This window comes from Amblyraja radiata, chromosome 9, assembly GCF_010909765.2.
Source record: "Amblyraja radiata isolate CabotCenter1 chromosome 9, sAmbRad1.1.pri, whole genome shotgun sequence".
Taxonomy (NCBI): domain Eukaryota; kingdom Metazoa; phylum Chordata; class Chondrichthyes; order Rajiformes; family Rajidae; genus Amblyraja; species Amblyraja radiata.
In genome coordinates, this window is record NC_045964.1 from 42,583,660 (window position 1) to 42,589,402 (window position 5,743).

At 40.1% G+C, this 5,743-nt stretch overlaps 1 long non-coding RNA gene across 1 annotated transcript; it reads right to left on the reverse strand.

The window, feature by feature from the left end:
* Positions 1-1,148: 1,148 nt before the first annotated feature.
* On the reverse strand, positions 1,149-5,080 carry LOC116977014. The gene is made up of 3 exons (XR_004413101.1): positions 5,038-5,080; positions 1,866-1,872; positions 1,149-1,397 (listed from the first exon to the last, which is right to left on the reverse strand). It is a non-coding gene; the product is annotated as an uncharacterized LOC116977014 (long non-coding RNA).
* Positions 5,081-5,743: the final 663 nt, after the last annotated feature.

Genomic DNA, 5,743 nt, shown 5'->3' on the forward strand with positions numbered 1-5,743 from the left:
CCATGTTACCAGTGCCACTTAATCTGCCCACCGATAACAAGTTTGGGTTTAGCAATGACATCCAGACTCCAGACCTCATCACAATTTTGGTCCAAAGAGTAGCAATGTTACAAAATTTTGAGATTTTAAAAATCAAGTCTGTAATTTATCCCATCAGATAAAGCATAAAAATAAGTTTAATTTGACACCTAATTCACTTTCATATCTCAAGTATTTAAAAAGTTATGGCCATTTTCATACTGGGAAATGAGCATCTTGTTCCCTATTGATTTTCTATGGACATAACAAAAAAGCTGTGATCGTGAACAGTCAAAAGCCCATAACTTTCTTAAAAATTAAGAGAACTGAATGAAATTTTCAGTTATCATAGATTGAAGCATTCTGAAACAAATATAAAATAATCTTACTTGGATGACCTGAAATTAAAGCATATAATTAGTTAGTTACCTAATTGTAGCTAATTTCAGACTTCAATTACTAGATCTAAACATCTATCCATTTCTTAATAAATGATTAACATTTTTAAATAGCCTAAATGTCCAAATAATATTCACAAATAATTCACAATAAAACATGATTTTAAAATCTCATTTACATTAATTTATAGGCCAAATGGAAGGAATTTTGTGTTTAATTGCTGTAAATAAATGCCCATTTAAATCAGCTTTCCAGTGGGTCCCTGTGGAACGCGCTGGTTTAGAACGTTCACATTGCGGTAGATTTGTGCCTCAAATGCCGAGAAAAAATACTGCGCGATATAATGGGCCCAAATTGAGCTACTCGCAATAGTAAACTTTGTATAACGGGATCTTTAGAAGCCCTTTTTAATGTAAAAATATACAACCTGACTTCTGCTATTTGCTTTATGAGACCCAGCGGTTGGTGACGGTCGCGGGTTTAAAGATTGATTTTTAAACTACTATAACTATTATTCAAGGCCTTTAAACCTAATAATAGCTTTTGCGACGGGGTCTTCCAGCGATTTTTCGTTAATAATTAACTAGGCTGAACATTTTCGATTGGAACAGCTTAGAGAAAATCGCGTTTTAAACCCGCCCCCTCTAAACGGCGCCAAAATCGCGCACACCCACAACGGAAGATTTTCAAGGACGCTTCAGGTAGGCTTTGCAACATACCTACAAAGAGGTGTCAATTACTTTATTTTTAGATTAAATTGGCATTTGAACAGGAATAGCATAAGGGAGCCCTGGAAAAACTGGTGAACAGGCACTATAGGTTTGGATGGTACTGTATACAAAGCAAGATGGTTGTGCTAGTAGGAGGCACATCCCAGCCATAGGACCACTGCAGGAGTTACTTGGGTTGGTTCAAAAGAGTCAAGAGTATTATATTGCCATATGTACCCACAGCGGCATAATTCAATTCTTCTTCTTCTTCTTCCGTATGGCGTGCACAGCCTAAAGTTGTAGGACAACTAGTTCTATCTGAACTTATTTGATTGTGCACGCCGGGTTGATTGCATTTGTTGAAACAGGGCGGACCACATGAAGGTTGCAATCTCCCACCCCATTAAATTCTTAATGCAGCAGCATAATAGGTCTGTAAACACAATTCACGCAGATATATAATAAAATACATTAATAACCACAGTACTAGTGGAAAAAAACTGGCACCCTTAATGAACCACAGGGTCTCGACCCAAAACGTCACCTATTCCTTTTCTCCAGAGATGTTGCCAGACCTGTTGAGATACTCCAGCTTTTTGTGTCTGTGTTCGGTTTAAACCAGCAAACCTCCCTACACATAGAAGTTCATCATTGATGTCAGTGTTTTGTGGTGTTCAAGATGGTTGTTGGGATGAAACTGTTCTTGAACCTTGTTTCACGATTTTCAGACACCTACACCTTCTTTCTGATGGGAACAAATGAAATGAGAGCCTGGCCAGGGTTGTGTAGATCTTTGATGATGTTGCAACTGCTCAACAAAAATAACTGTTCATGTCAGCATGCAGCAAGACTGGGTGGTATTCAAATATGAGTACCACTCAATATGAGTATAAGTGGTAAGTAATGTTCACACCACCCAATTACCAGAAAATGACTATCTCCAACAAGAGAGACTACAGCCATCTGGCCTCATCATAATTCTCTATTGACCAATAACTGAACTGGACCAACCACATGAAAACCAATGTTTGAGAGCAGGTCAGATTGTGGGTATCAATTGAACAGTCATTCATCTCCTAACATCCTAAAGCCACTTTAGCATCACAAGGCACCAGATGATTAAGGAATACCCTCCATTTGTCTGTTCCATCAACACTCAGTATCTCAATACTATCCTGAACGAAGCAGCTTGGTTTATAAACACCAACATTTCATAAACTGTCATTCTATCCAACAGAAGCACATAAGTATTTGCCTAGGTTATTCCAATAACACCTCCCAAACCTACAAACCATATCAGCAAGAACATGAGTAGTGGGTGCATGGGTGCAGCGCCACCTGCAGGATGCCCCAGTGTTGCATGGCTTGCTGATTTGGGAAAATGTCACCCATCCCTCTGTTGCCAGAAGTCTACCCAATGGGATATGCGTGCATTCTTTCAACAGGATAGCTTAGAATCTCCTATCATGGCTATTTAGACATGAACAATAAATGCCGGCCTTGCAAAGTCCAGAAAATAAATGTAAACAGATGAGGTATTTTTGTTTCATCTCTGCCATGAATTTTTGCCAACTTGAAATCATGTTTTAGAAGCAGCTTGTTTCAGTCATCGCCTTGTTATTGTTGGTTGACCACTTCCAGGTGCTCTGTCATTACACCTTGTTAAATGGCCCAGTTACAGAGTTTATGGTGCGTTGCTGAGATCAGGATACACACCAGAAATAGCTTCTTCCCAACAACCTTTGGCACTTCACAACATTAACCTTAACTAAGAACTTCCTTGCACTGCTTATAGTTGCACTAAAGACCACAGGGTTTTTTTTGCACTAGTATTGTGGTTATTAATTTATTGAATTTTCTTTTGTTATTATGTATTACCTGTGGGTGCTGTGTTAACAGGCCTGTTGAGCTGCTGCAAGTAAGAATTTCATTGTTCTGTTGTCTGTACATATGACAATTAGACATTCTTGAGTCTTGATGTATTATTGATATTATTTCTGTGAAATTTGGCATATGAGTCAGTACTTACATATTCACACAACACAGGAGGCTTTTCAGCCCATTGAGTCTATGCTGGATCATAATGCTCGGCCTCCCAATTATTTCCACTTGGATGGTATGCACTCACTTGCCCATGGCTCTCCTGCCACTCACCCACACTGGGCAACTTAAAGCAGTCAGTTCACCTACCAATCAGCATACTTTTGAAATGTGAGAGGAAACTGGAGCCCCCAGTGGAAATCTATGCCTTCACAGGAAGGCCATGCAAATTCCACAATGTTGAAGCTGTATGGGAACAGCAAATTTAACAGCCAAATTAAACTGCCATGGAAACCTCTTCACCCGTATCCATCTATCACTTGGTAGGTATAGGAGGGAACTGCAATTGCTGGTTTAAATCGAAGATAGACACAAAGTGCTGAAGTAACTCAGCGGGACATGAAGCATCTCTGGAGAGAAGGAATGGCACTTGCTAGGCTTTGTCCAGCCCTCGTCTCTTTTCCCACTTTCTCCCTCTTGTGTCAAACTGTCTATTGCCTCCAGAGATGCTGCCTGACCATTTTGTGTTTTCTTTTCAGTAGTAGCATCCATTGCTGCACTGCCGTGCCTCTCTTAACATCTGATGTGGTACTTCAGCACATCCATGGTGCATTCTGAAATTATTCTGAAAGTTTTGAGCACTTCCTATACATGCTCAATGGCTTTAACAACCCTCATTGAATAAGGTATCAGCAGGATTTCCTTGGTTCTTTAGAACCAGTTTCAAACTTTTCTTTATGCATCAATTAATGATAACTTGGATGACTGCCTTTAAATAAATGTATTCTGACAGCTGCTTGAAAAACATGCACTGATCTGCTCTTGAGGGCCCCAATGACGACATGTATTGGAACCAATAGTCTTTATAGTTTAACAATCGGAAAGAAAGGACGTAGGGACTTGGCTGCATATAGAACCTTTCATGATCTCAGGACGTCCCTGTGCATTCTCTCCTTGTGAGGTATTTTTATACTGCGGTGCAGAGAAACACACCATCCAATTTGCACATAAGGCACCATAAACTGCAATGTGAAAATAAACTATTTTACAGATGTTTTTGAGGTGTAAATGTAGGCCAGAACAATATGCTTCTGCGAAAGATACTGCAGGGTAATTCACATCCACTTCATAAAGGACAGCACAGCGACCATTGACTACTGCCCTGTAGTGGCGGCAGCCAAAGTCCCTATATTGGGGACTGAATTCATAGCATGACTTAACAGCTCCCACAAGGTAACCTGACTTGACAGCCCCCCACTAAAACCATGGTAGCTCACTAGATATTGCCATGTGATGAATCTTTCCATTTTGAAACAATGCTGCTCCCTCACATAAACTAACTAGTTTCCCTCAAGCAAAATTATGTAACTTCTTTAGATAAGATTTTTAAGTTCAAGACAAGAGTTATTACAGTCAAATATGGTTAACTGGAGTATAGAACAGTAAGGGTGGGCACAAATGATAGAGTAACTTAGCAGGACAGGCAGCATCTCTGGAGAGAAGGGGTGGGTGACGTTTTGGGTTGAGATCCTTCATCAGACAGAAACGTCACCCATTCCTTCTCTCCAGCGATGCTGCCTGTCCCGCTAAGCTACTCCAGCATTTTGTGTCTATCTTCGGTGTAAACCAGCATCTGCAGTTCCTTCCTACACATAGAATGGTAAGGCACAGGAATAGGCCCTTAAGGCCACATTATCTGTGCCAAACAGATATGTATGCATTCTGTAGAATTACAATTCATTTGTCAGGACAGCCAATGTTAAGCTAACCAGTTAACAAAATAGGGAGACACACACATTGAATACCAGATGGGTAGGTGCAACAAGTTATACCAATTCATTTAAATTGAAAGAAAATTTCATTGCCCCACGTCTTGTTCTTGCATATGGCGTGCACAGCCTAAAGTTGCAGGACAACTTGTTCTATTTGATCTTATTTGATTGTGCACGCCAGGTTCATTGCATTCATTGCAATAGGGCGGACCACGTGAAGGTTGCAACCTCCCACCCCATTGCCCCACTTACTGGAACTTCACACCAAAGATACAAATCTTTTTATGGGTTGGGGGGATGCAAAACAATTGTCAAGAGATTTTGGTTTCCTAGAATAGGCTGTAAAGGGTGACCCTATGATCATCATAGGTTATGCAGAATTTATAGCACAAAATCATTCAGCCCACTCATACATGCTCCATGGTTAAAGGGGTTTCCTGCTTTTTTTTGCCTGGTTTTAATTCAGTGTAATCAGATCTTCAGAAAATCCCCAAATTATCACGAGAATAGAACAGCCGCAATTATGAAAAAACTCTCCTATTTTACCGACATCAGCAGCAAGTTTGAAAAGGTAGATTTTGTAGATCTGAGTAAATGCGATATCAACAGTGGCTGACCCCATCATGATCCCAGTTGAGCAATACCTAGGAATGCCATGCTGGATGATCATCAAGCCATGAGTACAGCAGGATATTAATAAAAAATACCCAGGATGCTTCAGGATGACACCAAGAACTTCACCATTAGCAGTTCATGAAAGAGTCTCACCACCAGATCCACAAAATGAATCCGCAGTTATCAAAA